The 18,383-nt window shown below is 45.3% G+C and overlaps 1 protein-coding gene across 10 annotated transcripts in view; it reads right to left on the bottom strand.

The window, feature by feature from the left end:
• Positions 1-18,048, bottom strand: part of Rimklb (ribosomal modification protein rimK like family member B) — a 57,864-nt gene extending 39,816 nt beyond the window's left edge. For 7 of the 10 annotated variants that reach the window (XM_087214149.1, XM_087214143.1, XM_021248081.2 and 4 more), the window contains exon 1: positions 970-1,093. The gene's annotated coding sequence lies outside the window, so the exon portion shown is untranslated. Of the gene's footprint in view, positions 1-969; positions 1,094-17,722 lie in introns of those variants that run through there. The other 3 variants (XM_021248082.2, XM_004869513.3, XM_004869515.4) reach the window with 3 other exon arrangements.
• Between the last annotated feature and the right edge of the window lie 335 nt (positions 18,049-18,383).

Below are 18,383 nucleotides of genomic sequence, written 5' to 3'. Positions count from 1 at the left end.
GGGGGGCGGAAATCAAATCATGTTGCCAAACTAACAACTAAATCAACAACAGGAAAGAAGGAAATAGCACTAAGATAGGAATAAACATATTATCTCAAAACAAAATATTCCTCCTTCCCTTTGACATACTAGCCAAATAACATACAGTAACTATTAGAAATTTCACTATGTTCTTAAAATTAGGTTACATTTTAGAAAAACTTTTTAAATGTTGCATATCCATGATTGAAATTTCAGTTTTATTCCAAGTGAATTTTTTTAAAGGTATCTTGCAACTGTTTTTAAGAAATCATTTTAACAGAAGAAATGACTCCTAAGCTATTCCACAGTGCAAAAAAAAAAAAAAAAAGACATTTAAGTAACATTTAAAATAGTTAATAATTAAGAACGTCCATCAAAAAACATTGAACCAGTAAGAGAAAAATCTCCCACACTAAGCTGCCCATATACTTTCAATGTAAGATTTAAAATTTAACCCAACTGCACGAAAACAGAGGAAAATACAGTATAGGCAATTAATGGGAAAATAACAGCACACTGGAAGAATTTACACTGAAGTTAAATTCAGAACGGTTGGCATAATAACCCATTCACAGAACAGAATGGACACTCCACCCCTATTCAGACATCCGAATGGGACTAAAGACGGACCACAAATCTGGGGCCAGAAATAAACCCCCGAGGCAGGACTGCTCGGCACCTCGCACCCCGATACAATTCTGGGGCGGAAAGAAATTCGGTCCTGGTCAAACGCTAAAAAAAGCCGAACAAGGCCAGCGTCGGGTCAGCCGCTGGCTCCCCGGAGGGGCGAGGACGGCCCGCAGGCGGCCGGGAGCGGGCGCGGGGAGCGCCCGACCCGCAGGCCCCGTGCCCTGCCCCTCCGCGCCGCCACACCCCCCGGCGGACCGCGCCCTCCGCGCCTCCTCGCGCCCAGCAGCGCCCCGCACCCGCGGGCGGCCGACCGCTCACCTGGCCCGCGGTCCGCCCTCGCCCGTCGGCGCACCGGTGCGGCCTCCCGGGACACCGCGGCCCAGGCCGGTGGGGTCGCTGAGGCGCGGAGGGGCCGGGATGCCGCCGGCGCCGCCTCCTCTCCGCCGCCGCTCCTGCCGCGGCCCGGCCGGGCGCCCTCGGCCCTCGCCCGCCTCCTCAGGGCCTCGCGGTCGCGCCGCCGGGCCCTCGCCCACTCCCACGGTCGCCGGCGCCCTCACGCCAGCTCACACCCCGCCGCTTGGCCTCGGCCCTTCACTCGCCTGCCGCTCGCTCCCTCGCGCGCGCCCCCGCTCACACACAGCGCGCGCCACCCTCGAGCGCGCGAATATAGCCCGGCTCGCGCCCGCCCCGCCCTCGGCGCCGCGCTCGGGGCGGGGGCGGGGGTGTGGGCGGGGCCTGGGAGCCGCTCGCCCACCGCACCTGCGCGGGCCCCGCCCCGCCGCCGTCAGAGCCCCGAGCCTGCTCAGAGCTGGGCGCGATTGCGGGCCAAACCCCCGGGACGATGCCCCCCGTGGCGGCCCTCGCCCGCTGTCCTGACCCAGGCCCGACCCCGGGCCTCGCTCGGCACTGCCTGGCCCAGCGGCTCCTCCTGGCCTGTCCGCTCCGGGAGCCTCGCCCGCTCGTGAGAGGACAAAGCCTCCGTGCGCGCCGGGCGGGTTTAGGCTCCGCACAGGCCCGGGCCGCGCGGGCCGCGAGATCCAGGCGGGCGCTGGACGCGCCGCCAGCCCGGGCCGGTTCGGCCCTCAGCGCCCTCTCCGCCTTCGTCACGAAAAGTGTGATCCCGGTCGCTGTGGAAGTGAAACGAGATGACAGCCTTAAGAGGCTTGCTGACTTCCAAAACTACGTGAAAATGAAATTCACGGCCCAAGAGAGGTTAAGAACCCCAGTATATTCGAGGACCTCACTACTGTTTCCAGGCCGCGGGGCCTGACCTGCCTGCTTTCCGGGAAGGATGCGGGTGTGACTACAGGTCTGCTGATGAGGCTGCCTCCAGGCAAGCTGCAGGCACTCCTGAGTCAGCCCAGCCACACGTGCATTCCATTGTCCATTCCATTCCGCAGGCTATCGTCAGTACCATTGCATCACCCGGGTTATTTTTGCTGAGTTCCCATAGGATGCTGACAGTTCTTGAAGAGTTCTTTAGGCAATAACTGCTGGAGCCGGACTGCCTGGATTGAATTTGTGGTTCTTCGCATCAGATCATCTGCTACCCATGTGATCGGCTACTGGCGTGGGTATCTACATCTTAATCTGTGGCCCTTTAAAACTGAGGCTAAAAATAGTTACCTAATTAACTGAGTTGTCCTAAGGCCTGAGCTGGGTGTGGTGTCCCACGCCTGTGATCCCAGCATTTGGGAGGCTGAAACAGGAGGATCGCTGTGAGTTGGAGGCCAGCCTGAACTACATAGCAAAACCTTGTCTCAAAAAACTTTAAAAAAAAAAAAAAGTGTGTTAATAAGCGTGTTCTTATCCCTCAGTATCCACAGGGAATTGGTTCTAGACCTTACCCAGATATCGAACTCTAGGGGATGTCCAAGTCCCATACATAATGGTGATAGTATTGCATAACTTCAATCCTCTCCAGTTTACTTATCATACCTAATACAACATGAAACACCTGGTAAATAGTTGTTAAGCTGCATCGTTTAGAGAAACAAGAGAATACAAGTCTGTTCAGTATTGACTCAATTTTTTTTTCAAATTTTTTCCACCTGCAGTTGGTTGAATGCGTGAATACAAGGCTGGCTGTAGGTTAATACCTAATGCCTGCTACAAAGCAAAAGCTCTAGCTGGACGTGGTGACATACCCGTAATCCCAGCATACTGGGAGGATGAGGCAGGAGGATGGAGAATTCCAGCCCAGCAAGGCTTGTGAGGGTTTCCTGCTAGTATGATGTTATATGCCGAAAGTAACTTAGGATAGAGGTCAATATCCACAGGGGACACATGCAGAGGAGTAAATGTGTTGCATGACATACAACCTTCAGAAGGTGAAGGTCTACAGAACTAAAATATTACGGGTTTCCACTCTGATGTTCAGCTTCCTGGGACATAAAATGCATCAAACCCAAAGTCCAACAAGAGAAGCCTTTCGTGATTGGGGGAAGCATATTCACAGATATTAACACTAGGAAAGTCTAGGAAAAGATACACAGGGAAATTGACCCAGGAAAGCAGTTGCACAGAAGACAGTAATATTTAATATTTAGCCCGTTCCTTCAGTCCCTCAGGAATTGAATCCAATTCATGGTAACCATGTACCCTTTGGAATAGGGCAGTGGTGGCGAACCTATGGCACTCAGCAGGCACCCAGAGCTCTGTCAGCACAAGAGCCAAGTGTATGAGTTGCTTTATCTAAGCTAAACCTCAGTACTCAGGTTTAATTGCAGTGTTGGCACTTTGCAATAAATAAGTGGGTTTGGGGTTGTAGTTTGGGCCCTCGGTCCCTAAAAGGTTCACCATCACTGGGATAGGGAATGTTAAGTACTGATTCGCTTGTCCCCTCCCCCTAAAAGTGACCATTCATCGTGCTATTATGTGCTGTACACACCCTAAAATATTCCTGATTTATACAGCATTGCTTTAGATGTACGGAGGGAAAGAAAACCAGCAAGACTATTTTTTTAAAAGCCAATGATATGGTTTTGTTTAAACAGGTGGTCATTATTACATTGATAAAATAATGTTCACATGATCATTTCATACTTCATATTTTTTGAAGTAATGAGGGAGCAGAAATTATTTTCACGATTTTTTTTTTTTTGGTACTGGGGATCAAACAAGTCCTTGCGCTTGCGAGGCAGGCAACAGAACTACCAAGCTAAATCCCTGGCCCTATTTTCACTATTTCTATATTGGGAAACCAAAGTCAAGAAAGCTATTTAGTCATAATCGTCAAGGCTTTATGGCTGATGTGTTTAGACAGGTATATCTTCTATCTTTTTTGAGTAGCCACATATGCTCAAAAGCACACTAAGTAGCTTGTCTGGCTTAATCACACACTCATCATCTTTAACCAGTGAATTAATATTATTCAGAGGGCCCTAAGATTAGTTGAGTCCCCTGGGAAGACCTAAGTAACCTAAATCAGATAAATCTGATTTGGAAGCCCAGATTTACCTACTAGAACACGGGATTATTGCTTAATTTTCATAAACCTCACTTTTCTCATCAGCCAGCCCGGACTACATTAAATGTTGACTGGTATTCAAGCTGGTGCCAAAATAGCCAAATAGCAGAAAGAAATTATACACTATTTAGATGTGTGGTAATACAAATCATTAAATATTTATTACATGGCCCTGAGTGTGACTAGGAGTGAGTAATGTCTTCAGATTAAAGTTTATTCAGCTTGGGCCGCGGAGATATATTTGGTACTGAGGATTGAACCCAGGCCTTCACAATGAGCTATCCTCAGCCCTCTATTTACTGTGTTTGTTCGGAGTCAGAGTCTTGCTAAGTCATTAAGTTCCCCAGAATTAAATATATTTGTAATGAAATGCATGTCGTTCACCCTCTCCGTGAGTCAATCAGAATAGCTGGTTAGAACTCCACAGCCGCACAAATGATTTTTTTAACATTCCACTAGGAAGGTACCTACAAGCAAGGGCTTAAACACACCTGAAAACAAACTCTGTCCTAACAAATCCGCCCAGGTCGGTCCAAGCACGCTTCTCTGACTGCTTCTATATATAGGCATGTGTCTACATCAGCCAGAAAGGCGGGAGTCCCACTTGGAAAACAGTACGTTTTTTTCTAGATTGCAGGTCCAGCAAAGAGTCTTACAGATCCGCCACACCATGTGCTACAAATCTTCTCCTTTGAGTTTCAACACAGGGAGAAAAGCTGGGATTTCGTCATAACTAGAGACTCCGCGTAGTAAAAAGAACTGTAAACAGGAATTTAATCTCCGAACCCAAGATGGTTATCAGTGCCCCAAATAGCATTCTTTATGGAGTATCCGATGCGATTACTGCAAAATTCATGAAGCCAGAGAGGCGGCGGAGGGGTCTGGTAACAACCGCTGCTGCAAACTGCTCTGTAGCGCAGCAGCTGCTGTAAATCCAGCTCCGCCACGGCTTCCTCTCCAGCCGGCTCCAACCAGCCCCTCAACGGCAGTCCGCCGTCAGAGCAGCGAAACGCGGGCCAGCCGTTCTCCACCCACCGCCCTCCACTCTCTCCGTTGCTGCAAATTAAACCGAATGCCTAACTATGCTAAAACAATGCGGGCGGCAGACACAATGGGAGAGGGGTGGGGAAGGACAGGAGAATCTCTGAATCGAGAAGGACTGAAAGAAAACAAAAGTCCTAGAGGGGAGATTAGGGTTCTCCTTTCTTTCACTCTATCATTTATTGTAACTTTCCACTTCACTATCACATAGGAACCGCCTGGGCTGCCTTTTTCTTTTTTCTTTTGTTTTCTGAGACAGGTTCTCGCCATGTAGTTGAGGCTGGCCTCGAACTCAAGGGCAATCCGCCTGCCTCAGCCTCCTGAATGCTGGGATCACAGGCGTGGGCCACCATGCCCAGCTGTGAGAATATTTTAAGCGTTTGTTTTGAGCAAGGTGTGGTAGAGCACGCCTGTGATCCCAGGACTCGGGAAGCCATGGCAGAATTGAAAGCTGGAATCCTGCCTGGAAAATTTTTTGAGACACTGTTGCAGAATTAAAAAATGAAAGGAGGTGAGAATGTAGCTCCAGTACGGGGAGAAGAAAAAGTATATAGGTTTCTGAAGAATGATAAAGAAAAAAATGGAATAAGTAAATTTGGAACGGTGTCATGTCCTTATGTCCTCTTCTAAATAATAGAGGAAGGACCAAGGAATACAGGAAAAATCACTTGGTGTAGACACTCATGGTTGGCATCCAACCAAAGAAATGAAGACATTCAGATTACAGGAGCTGTGAGCCTCCATCATTCATCTGTGTCGCCAGCAGCACCCTGGATAGATGTGCATGGAATTAATCCAAGCACTGAAATAGATTGACACCACCATAATGGTCTCAGCCTGCTATGTTTGCACAATAAAAAATTGAGACTAGGGAGCGGTATTCATTAACGTTCATGTAATTATCCTAGATGCATAGAAACAGTGGCTTATTTCTCTCCTGTCCAAATTCTTCCCTATGTCTTCATTATGTTTTCCAATCATTTCTACTCTCTCGGTTTCAAACCCATATTGGTCATCAAGCTGCTTACCCATCTATTTATTGTCTTCTTTGCTTTTCCTATTTAACCTCTCTTCCATCAACTCCTGAATCTCCAAACTCCTTTGCTTAATTTGTCTTCTCCCTCAGCACCTTTTAAATTTGGGTTTTGTCCTAATAGTATGGCACAAAGTAAGGTAAGACAGTGAGGAGAAAGGAACATGGTAAGTGACACAATAGAGTTACTCAGAATCTTCAACATCCAGGTTCCATTTTTTTTTTTGCTGTTTTCTAGAACATCTCTGGACAACTAGGACAGACAATTTAGATACTGTGGGATTTTTTTTAAATGGTGAATGTAGACGTCAGCATAAGAAAAGTACCATAGAATTATCTGGAATAAATATGTTTTAAGTCCCATAATCAACCTAACCTATCTTAGAAAGTGGATTTTTTTTTTGGTACCGGAGATCGAACTCAGGACCTTGCTCTTGTGAGGCAGGTGCTGGAACCACTGAGCTAAATCCTGGCCCAGTAGAATGTTTTAAGAGTGTTTATATGCATTAAGCCCATTAACCCTCCTTACAACCCCTTTGGGTTTGTTTTCAATAGTGGAGACTGAACTCAGGACCTTCCCACTGAGCTTCCCCAGCCCCTCCTCATTTAATTTTTTAATTTTGAGACAGGTTCTTGCTAAATCATGCAGCCTGGACTCAAACTTGTTATCTAATCCTGCTGCCTCAGCCTCCTAGAGTGCTGGGATTGTCTTCTTACAAATGAACAAACCAAAACACAGAGAGGTTAAGTAGAATGTCTGAGTCACTCTATGAGTAAGTACCAGAGCAAAGATTTGAATCCAAGTGGCAAAATCCATGTTAACTTCTTTGTTTCAGAACTTCTTGTAATCCATCTGAAAACTACAAATATGATCGCAGTTTTCTCACTTCTTACTAAGTAAAGTTAGATATCAGTTGGTTTTGGCTTATGTCTTCAGTGGCATTTTTAAAATTTGAAAAAGTGTTTACTACAAAGAATCTGTTTACCAAATAACTCACTCATAAACATTCAACAAAAGTGTTATCACCAGGCATTGGTGGTGCACCTCTGTAATCCCAGCACTTTGAGGCTGAGGCAGGAGGATACCAACAAGTTCAAGGCCAGCCTAAGCTACATAGCTATACCCCTTCTTAAAAAAATATAAATGAAAATGTTACCAATATTACATGATTCTTGAAATATATGCATGATTCCTCAAGTATGTAAAGGCTCTGTTTTGATGGTAAAGTATCAATCTAGTTGTCACAAATAGATTTTCTAAAGTCATAGAAGCTTTTGAACATTATACCTATTCTTTTACTCCAGATATTAAAAATAATCCCTCTGGCAGCTACCCTCAACCTGGCCGGGGGCTGGTCCCCACCAGTCTTTCCTGGAGACGAAGGCCCTGGAAAGAACTGGGAGAAAGGCAAAGCCTGAAGAAGGGTGAGGGGGAAATTGTGACAGAGAGGACTATACATCAAGCCCAGGGACACACGATGGCGAGAGGGGAGGAAGTAATAAAGGAGAGAAAGAGATGAAAAAAGAGCAGAAAGAAAGGGAGGAAAAGATGGCTGGGGAAACAAAACGATTAGCATAAAAGTAATCCTGGATATAAAACTGTAATAATTTCTAATTATTTGGCTTTTTAAAGTGAAGTGAGCAAAATGGTGTTAAAGAAAAGACCTGACAATGGTGGTGGTAATTTGAAATTAAGGCCATAGGGTTTTGACAACAAAGTAAAACTGGGACCCTCCCAACCAGGACTTCTGGCTTTGTCCAACTTAGAAGCTACGCTGTCTGTTCCCGGGCCTCCATCTAGAAGAAACTCTCATGACTATGTTAAATGCTCTCATCCAGGTATAGGTGCTCCTTCCTTACATTTTAATAATCAAAGTACTGACAGTAACAATTGTGGGGATGTGGAGCTGTGGTGTATTCCAGTGTCCCTGCTTTTGAGCTTTGTCGTGCATTCGTAACCACCAGGAGAAAATTCTCTAAATCTGTCCAGTGAGTTCCTAGATCAAACTGATGTCCTTCCATTATGTCTGATGATAGTTCTATGATAAACAAAAAATTATCTTTCCTATCGTCTAAGTACTGGTAATGTTCCTTACTGGATAATTGTTCAGGTCTTAAATAGCCTGTGGTGTAAGAGCAATGTACCTGTGTGCTTCACAATAAACGTGTGCAGAAAGTCAGGAGGCCAAGGAAGCCTCCCCACACAGGCCTAGAAGAACGCGGGGTGTCTGGTCACCACACTGCTTCTGTCCCTCCTCCTCCGAAATCTCCCTTTTTTTTTGGTACCAGGGATCAAACTCCGGTCCTTGTGCTTGCGAAGCAGGCGCCAGAACCACTGAGCTAAATCCCTGGCCCAGAAATCTCCCTTTCTAAAGAAGGAATTTTTTTTTTATGTAGGCAAATTTTTAACTGATCAATATAACTTCATAAACTTTTAAAAAAATACTGAATACTGCACAATAAGTCTACTACAGTTACTGACAATGCAGAGAATTTCTAAAGGATTACGTTAGAAGTGTCTGAGGTCCAAAACTGTAACAAAGTATTGCCACATACCTCCAGCTATCACCATTATCACTAGTTACGATTCGTTTTTTGTAGGAATATCACTAGTTATTTTATATATCAAGGAGCATTTTAATAATGTTTTATTTTTATGAAGATAGATGACTTTTTTTTTTGTACCAGGGATCGAACTCAGGACCTTGTGCTTCCCAGGCAGGTCCAGCGCCACTGAGCTGCATCCCTGGCCCATGATGACTCATTTTAAGATAGAAATAAAAATGTCTATAAAGGGGGAACCAAAATTAATAAACGTGTTTTACATAAACTGGTTCGTTAGTTTTATCATTACCTGCCTGTTTAAAACGTCCCTGTAAAGATTGATTTTTACAGAGAAAACACAAACATGAACGAGTCCTCCTTTCCCTCAGCCCTAATGATTTTCAGAGTAGCACAATTTTTAAAACTTTCCAGTTCTTTTTTGGGGTACTGGGGATTGAACTGGGGTCTTGCGCACGCCAGGACAGTGAATGCTCTACCCCCGTGCTACATCCCCAGCCCTGAAGGAGGAATTTCCGCTACTCTCCCTGTTTCTCATTCCTCTGCTCTAAGTCTCTTTCTTCTCTGGTTACAACAGCTGCTCTCTTTGTCTCCATCTCACGCAGCCCCCACGTTTCCTTCTAGACTCTGACTTGGTCGGGTCTCGGCTGAGCCTGCCAGACTTCCACTGAACTCTCCCAGCTGGAGCCAGAAGCGAGCATCTGGCAAAAAGTCAGCCACACATTCCGCGCGACCGCAAACCAGCGCTGACTACAGAGGCTTCCCCACTGCCCATTCCTGTTTCTTTCGGTCGGCAGTTGACACGGAGCCCGCATCCGGGATAAGCGAGTGTGCGTCCACGCATGGTTTGCACGCGCAGTGTGCACACACAGGCCCCTCTGGGCTCTTGCTCCCCAGCGTCCTCCTCCCGCTGCCGCAGGCTCCCTCCCCGTCCTGGCTGCGGCCATCGTCACTGCCGGCCCGGGCCGACCCTGTAGCCAAGCGGCCTCCCTGCTGCCCTGGCCCGACTCGCTCTGGCGGAGAGGTCAGAGCAGGCCCTTCCGGGACCCTAGCTTCTTCCCACAGGTTTTCACCTTCACTTGGGAAGAAAGCAGGGAGGGAAGGGGAGAGAATAAAACCTGGAGAAAAGAAAAGCAGAAAGGAGGAAAGCGGAGGAAGAGAAGACCCCGGAAGAAATTTCATTTGTTGGAAACAACTTGGGCAAAAGCAGAGGCGTGAAAGTAGAATGAGAAACAAAGCAAAGAAGGCAGTGTGAAAGGTTAGCTATAATATTTCTCGTGGGCTTTTTGCTTCTGAGGATAAGAGGAACATTAGCAGTGGGGGAAATCCTCTGATGAGAGACTATAAATACATATACACACATTACATGTATACATGCACACATACATTTACATACATACATGTTTTGGGGGGCTAGTGGGGATCGAACCCAGTCAGTTTGCACTGAGCTACATGTCCAGCCCTTTTTTTAAATTTTGAGACAAGGTCTCACAAGTCAATAGGTTGCCATGGAAGCCTCAAATATAATCTTCCTGCCTCAGCCTTCCAGAGTGTTGAGATTATAAGTGTCACCACCACACCCAGCTAAATATTTTGAAATTTCCTAAAAACAAAACAGTCCATCAGCTGCCACACAGAGATGGACTAACTTGAAGATGTGTACTGATGCTAAGGAATACTTATTATAAAAAATTACTTTCACCTGAAATTCAGTTAGCTGATGGTTCTCTGTTTATCTGGCAATCATACCCTCAGGGGATTCAGACAGATACAAGCTCAAGTTTGAAGAACACTATAAAAAGAGGGCCTGAAGCAAGATCACCTGCCGGTGGTAGCAAAGAGTAGATTCTTAACCCCACCAGACATAAGACTGAATTCCTCAGTAGCCCAAGAATCCTCGTTTGATTTATGCCGAAGGATTCTGATATGTTAAACTTCCATGACCACTGATTTCTCCAGTTTCTCCATGGAGCTGTCCCTGAGTCTACACGGGGTAGAACACTGCACTTTAATCCAGCTATATATGCACCTGCTACACCATATAGCATTAACTTTTCTCCCCCCTTTTCTTCTTTTTGGAGTGCTGGGTAACCCAGCGCCTCACACGCTATGCAAGTGTTCCACTACTGGCCACACCCCCAGCACTCTAACAGTAACGGTTTAAAAGTCAGCCTGAGCAGATGTGGTGGCACACACCTGTGATCCCAGCTACACAGGTGACTGAGGCGGGAGGACACTGAGTTGGAGGCCAGCAAGAACCTATCCCCCCCAAAATAAAAAGGGCTAGAAATGCAGCTCAGTGGTGGAGCATTTACCTAGCATGTGCAAGGTCCTGGGTTCAATCTCCACTACTGGAAAAAAGAAAAAAGGTCAAATCCAAACAATTTATCAAAATTTGTAAGATGTAGCAAAAGCAATGCTTACAAAGAAATATATAACATTTAGTGCATACATGATAAAAGAAATATCTAAAGTAATCTAGGCTTCCACCTTAAGAAACTAGAAAAAGGATAGCAAATTAAATGTAAATACACAAAAAATAAAAATTAGAGCAGAAATGATGAAATTGAAAACAGTAAATAGAGAAAAATAAACAAAACCTAAAGCTGGTTCTTTGAAAAGTTCAGTAAAATCAATGAGTTTCTAGCTAGGCTAAATAATAAAAATAGATTATATAAATTATTAATCAGCGGGCAGGGGATTTAGCTCAGTGGTTCTACTGCCTGCCTCGTAAGCACAAGGTCCCAATTTCGATCCCTGGTACCAAAAAAAAAATTACTAGAAATGAAAAAGAAGCATCTCCAAATAGTCCTTGGACATTAAAATATCTGTCATGAATATAGATGTAAAAGTCCTCAACAAGGTAACAAGCAAATTGAATCTAACAATACATAATAGTTATATACCTTGACCAAGTGGATGGATCCCAGGTATGCAAGGCTGATACAACATCAGAAAAAAAAAATTAAACTACAGGGACCGGAAGATGGACAGAGGGGGAAGGAAAGGGAGGGGAAGGGGATAGAAAAAGAATTAAGATGTGTTATGTACATGTACCAGCTCCCCATGATGAATGTAATCATTATGTACTACAAACATGGATCATTAAGAATAAAAATAAAAATAAAAATTTGAAATCTGGGTGTGGTGGCAGAAGCCTGTAATCCCAGAACTTGGGAGGCTGAAGCAGGAAGATTTGGAGGCCAACCAGGGCTACATAGTGAGTTCAAGGCCCACCTGAACTACATAGTGAGACCCTGTCTCAAAATAAAGGATTAAAGAAAAGAAAAGAAAAAAGTTAAGAAGCCATCACATCAGCAAGCTAAGAAAAATCACAGAATCCTATCAACAGATACAGGAAAGTAGGCTGAGGCTGTATCTCAGTGGTAGAGTGCCTGCCTAACATGCATTAGACAAAAAAAGGAAAGAAAAAAGAAAAATCCCAGAAAAGGCATTTCACAAGATCCAATACTCATTCATGATAAAAATTCTCAGCAGAGCCAGGCATGGTGGCACATGCCTGTAATCCCAGCACTCAGGAGGCTGAGGCAGGAGGATCGCTGTGAGTTTGAGGCCACCCTGGGCTACATAGTGAGTTCAGGGCCAGCCTGAACTACAAAGGGAGACCCTGCCTCAAAAAACCAAAAAAAAAAAAAAAAAAAAAAAAAAAATTCTCAGCAGACCAGGAATAGAAGGGCCAGGGATTTAGCTCAGTAGTTTCACCGCCTGCTGTGCAAGCACAAGGACCCAGTTCGAGCCCCGGTACCAAAAAAAAAAAAAAAGAGAGAGAGAGACAGACCAGGAATAGAACTGCATGAAGAATACACCCAGAAAAGACAGCTAATATCATAGCTAATGGTGAGAAACTACAAGGTTTCCTGCTTAGACTGTAACCAAGGGAAGAATGTCCTTTCTCACCACTGTTTTCCAATATCTTGGAAGTGCTAGCTATGTAATAAGACAGGAAAAGGAGATAAAAGGTGCACAAATTGGAAGGAAGAAGTAAAGCTGTCTTTGTTCACAGATGTCCCAATCACCTATGCAGAAAACTCAAAAGAAAATGACAAAATACCTCCTGAAACTAATCTTAGTCCATGTGTATTGCTATGACAAAACACCTAGTGCAGAGTATCATATAAGGAGAAGAGGTCTATTTGGCTCACAATTCTGGTAGCTGCAAAGTCCAAACAGCATGGCACCAGGGTCTGACAAGGGCCTCTGCACCATGTCACAACACAGCATAAAAGGAGACAAGGAAGCGGCCAAGGTGGGGGATAGCTTCAATCTGTAACAGCCTGCTCATGTGAGCACTAACCATGGCAGGAGGCCTGATCTAGTCCCTTGAATCAGCACTGACCCATGCGCCAGCGTGGAGTCCCTGAGACCTAACTCCCTTCTGACAGGGCCTGCTTCTTAAAGGTTTCATCATCTTGACTCTGCTGTGCTGGAAACCCAGCTTCCAGCACAACTACATCTGGGAGACAGGCTATGCGCACACCTTGTCACCTAATAAACACTGATAGCAAGGTTGCAGGATACAAGTTTATACACAAGTTTATCACGTTTAGCGCTGAGGTTATAGCTCAGTGGTGGACTGAGTAGGAGGCCATGGGTTCAATTAGTAGCTTCACAAAAATAAATAATAAATTGCTTTTCTATGTATCAGCAATAAATAAAGTGTAATTTGAAATTTAAAATGCAATACCATTTACATTGTGAGGCCTGAGTCAAGTTAGCCTCTGTGCCTCCATTTTTAGTAAAATCTCCATTTATGCATGGCACTGACCTCTGCCTGAACCCCCAGGTAGTTTGTCAAGATAAGTGTTGTTGTCAAGATAAAAACTGCAAAATGTACTGTTCTCATAGCAGCTGTTCTGCTTCTGTAACTGCATTTGCTGCCGCCCCCCCTCCCCCGCTTAACGCGCTAACTGATGATTGCGCCACTGGAGCTCGAGAGAGAGCCAACTTCCTGGTTCTGAAACTGCTTAAAAACTGCAGCTGAAAGAAGTCCTTGAGATTGGATCCCAGCCAGTGAAATAAAAACTCAACTCGGCATTCACTCTTCTGACTCGCTGTCCATTTGTTGGCACAACAACATTAGCACCCTCCTCGAATTACTTAGATATAAAATTTAACAAAATATGTACAAGAGCCATATGAGAAAAGCTATAAAACCTTGATAAAGGGCCAGGGATTTAGCTCAGTGGTTCCAGTGCCTGCCTCCCAAGTGCAGGGACCTGAGTTTGATCCCTGGTACCAAAAAAAAACCTTGACAAAAAAATATTCTAAAGGAACTAAATACATGGCTAGACATACCATGTTCATGGATAAAGACTCAATAATGTCAAGATGTCAATGCTTTTCAACTTGTATAGATTCAATGCAATCCCAGCAAGTTGTGGGTAAGTGATTCAAAATTTATATGGAGGATCTGGTGTGTGGCTCATTGACAAAGTAGTTGCCTAACACATGCAAGGTTCTGGGTTTGATCCCTGACTGAGGCAGAGAAAGACAGAGAGAAAGGAGAAAGAGGAAGAGCAGGAAGAGAAAGAAGAAGGGGGAGGGGGGAGAAGGAGGAATGTTGGGAACAATTCTACATAGTTTGGGGGAAAAAATCATTTCACAATTAAATTATGATCAGGCTTCAGTCTTCTTGCTTGCAGGCCAGCTAGGACAGGCCCAAACATAACTCCATTTTTGCCTCCAGCCACAGCTGAGACCTCAATGATCCCATGATGCTGTGATACTCCAGAGTAAGACTGCATCAGCTGAAAGACATCCTGGTTCTTTGAGAAGAAAAGTAGAAAGGTCTCACCTGAGGAGGGACAAATTCCTTAACAGCTTAACTCATCCACCTACAGCTGTAAGAACACCTTTGCTTATCTCGATGTCCTAATCGGCTTAAGACCCTCATCAGACCCTCATCAGCATAAGATCCTCATGGTTTTTGGATTACTGCCACCCTCCAAGACATCTGATACTTCCTTCTATGAACTCAATAGATAGTGGCAAGCTCAGCTCCCTGAGTGCTGAGATTGTAGGTGTGAGCCACTACTCCTGGCTCTTATGAGTATAAAAGCCTTGAAGTTAAGTGGTGTTGGTCTTTTGGCTTTGTTCCTCTACAAGGGCTGGGGATTTAGCTCAGTGGTTCCTCCACTTGCCTGGAAAGCACAAGGTCCTGAGTTCAATCCCCGGTGCCAAGAAAAAAAAAAAAAAGACAAATAGATGAATGAAACAGGATAGAAAGCCCAGAAATAGACCCAGATAAATCTGGTGAGGTCTGATTTACAAATCAAATTGCATAAATTTAACATATATAATGATTTAATACACATATACTGTGAAATGATTATAACAAGTTAGTTAGCACATGACTTTTGTCAACTGATCGTTGATAAAAAAGCAAAGCCATACAAGATGGAAAATGCAGCTTATTCAACAAATGGTGCTGGAACAGTTCATATCCACACCCTCCTCTCTTTGCCAAAAAGAAGAATCTAGATTCAGACATTACACAGTTCAAAAAACATTTATTCAAAATGGATCACTGGGTGGAGGCACATTTTCACATCTTAAACACATGGCATAGCATGTGTTTAAGCATGCACACGACCACCACACACACAAATGGATTGGATCACACACCTAAATGTAAAACACAAAACATTAAAACCCCAGAAAATCGAGCATGGTGATGTGTGCCTCTAATTCCAGCGCTCAGCAGGCTGAGGCAGGAAAATCACTTGAGCCCAGGAATTTGAGACCAGCCTAAAAAGCACAGCCAGACCCTGCATCAAAACAAAAACAAACAGAAAACCCTGGAAAATTCCTAGAAGACAACGTAGAAGAAAACCTACACACGACCTCGTGTGCATAATGGCTTCTTAGATACAAGGTTAAAGGCAGCATCTACGAAACAATAATTGATAAAATCGCAAAAATCTCATTTGCAAAAAGAACAAGCGTCAAGAGAAGGACATTCTCTTGACAAACTGGGAGGAAATATTGGCAAAGACCCATCTGAACAAGACTTGTCATCAAAATACACAGTTCGCTTAAAACACAGCAATAGGGAAGCCAAACAACTGATTTTCTAAACGGGCAGAAGGCCTGAATGAACGTCACAGCGCAGGTCTTCTGACGGTAGAGCACACAGCAAGGAGCTCCGGTGCCCAGGACAGAGAGGATCGCTTCTTTCTTCTTGTACGGCGAAATTAGAGTGAGGATCACTTGTTTCTCTTCCCCACTAAATATGACTCCTTAAACTGTGCCTGACTTATCTTCTTACAATACAGCACTTAATGAGGCGCCTGACACCACCACAAATGAGGCATAGCCATTAGGCGGCCTTGCCGCTGTTGGCCGGAGCTCAGATCTCCCCGCCTAGACTAAAGTCCACCGGAATTGTCAATCAGCTGCAGGGAAAAGCAGCTAGCAAGACCGGTCTATAGCTATCTACTGCCCTCTCGTGTCCACTTTTAGGAAATACAGCCTCTCCCCGCCACACTCAAGAATTCCGAAATCATCCGGGCGTGGTGGCTCCTGCCTGTAATCCCAGTACTCGGTAAACTGAGACAGGGGGATCACTGAGAGTTCGAGGCCAGCCTGGGCTATACAGTGAGATCCTGTCTCAAAAACAAAAAACAAACAAACAAAAAACAAAGATTTCCAAATTTCACCTGTAATCCCAGCACCACAATAAAAAAGAACATTGTAGTCTGAAAGGCTGAGGCAGGACGACTGCAAATTCAACTCAAGACCCACTTGGGCAACCTGGCCATCTAAAAAAAAATTTTAAAGATCGGGATTGTAGCTGTGTAAAATTCAGGAGTTTAATCTCCACTACCAAAAAATTAAAAATCAAAAATTCCTGTAATTTACCATTTACCCTAAGTTTCTGGCACTCTCACACATTGCTCCTTTTGGCAGTCCTAGTAAGGATTGAGCCCCACACTGAGCTACATCCCAGTGCTTCTCACTGAATTTCAGTAAATTACCCAGGCCGGGTTTGTCCAGAGCATTTCTACTTAGTTCTGGGGAAAAATCATTTCACAATTAAATTATGAGCAGGCTTCACCTTCTGGCCCTCAGGCCGGCTAGAACAGGCCCAAACATAACTCCATTTTTGCCTCCGGCCACAGCTGAGACCTCAATGGTCCCGTGATGCTGTGATGCCCCAGGGCAAGATTACATCAGCTGAAGACATCCAGGCTCCTTGAGAAGTAGAAAGCAGAAAGGTCTCACCTGGGGAGGGACAAATTCCTTACCAGCTTAACTCACCCACCTACTGCTGTAAGAACACTTCCTCAGTGTAAGAGCCTCAGCAGCATAGGATCACCGCCCCCCCAAGTCACCTGATGCTCCCTCTAATTGCTGAGTGTGCCCAGTTGATGATGGCCAGCTCGGAGAGTCTTTGTCTTTGCCCACTCTGTCTTTCTTTTTCTTCAGGCCTCATTGTCCCCCTTTCTAGGCAAAGGATGCTCACCCATATCGTTCACACTTGTGATCCTCGTGCCTCAGTCTCCACAGTAGCTGGGATTACAAACTTGCACAACTGCACTCAGCTTTTTCTTCTTTTCTTTTTTCTAAGAGATGGAGTCTCACTATTTCTCCAAAGCTGACTGAATTACTGGGCTCAAATGATCCTCCTGCTTCCGCTTCTCGAGTCCTGGGACTACAGGCATGTCCCAGCACGCACCTGGGTCCCACGGACCCCCCCCCCAACACACACACACACTGTGGACCAGTTCTTCGATGTGCTCTGGCTGTCCTACAGTTTGATTCAATATCACACCACCTGGCTACCCAGAGTAGATTTACAAGTTAAGGGCTGGGTCCCAAAGACCTCTGCCAATGCCCACCACAAGTCCAGACTTCTGGGGCTTCTGACTGACCTGACCCAGGACCCCTCCTGCGGTTTCCCTGATTTGCTAGAGTGGCTCCCAGAAACCAAGAAAACAACTTACCAGTGTACAGGGGCAGCTGTGGCCTGGGCAGATGACCGTCCGGGAAGGTCTGAGTTCTTAGGGCTAGGCGCGTCCTCCCAGGAATGTGCCAGCCATTCGCTCCCCAACCCCAAGCTTCTCCAGCCTTGCTTCTTCAAGGCATCTGAAGAGCTTTATCTGCAGCTCCCTCCCAGGTTTCCAGAGGTCCAGGGAGGGATCAGAGTTCCAGCACCAATCACCTGGGCCTTGGGAAGGGTCGCCCTGCCCTGAGGCTTTGAGGGCCCAAACCTCATCATGCAAGCAGCATAAACTGGGATGGGTGTTGCCCAAGATCAGCCATTTGTTGTTTTGAACAGCAAAAGACACTCCTATTGAGCTGGAAATTCCAAGGATTTTAGGAGCACTGTGCCAGGAACTAGGTGTGAAACTACACGTTTCCTAATACCACATTTATTCAGCACAGGTTTTCCATGCACAGGATGTGTGAGGTGTCGTGCTTGGTTTTGGGCAGAGCATCTGCTCACAGTACTTCCACACTGCAGAGGGGACACTCAGGAAAACAATCAAAGGAGATATTTTCAGAACCGAGTTATAAAGGAGGAGTAGAGATTAGTTATGGGTTGAGGGTGCAGCCCAGTGGTAGAATTCACACTTAGCTAGCCTGCAGACCTGAATTCTATCC

This window comes from Heterocephalus glaber, unplaced genomic scaffold (assembly GCF_053883595.1).
Source record: "Heterocephalus glaber isolate CG9 unplaced genomic scaffold, H.glaber_assembly_v1.0 deba00001444, whole genome shotgun sequence".
In the NCBI taxonomy this organism is placed as follows: domain Eukaryota; kingdom Metazoa; phylum Chordata; class Mammalia; order Rodentia; family Bathyergidae; genus Heterocephalus; species Heterocephalus glaber.
This window is presented reverse-complemented; position numbering and strand designations above follow the sequence as displayed.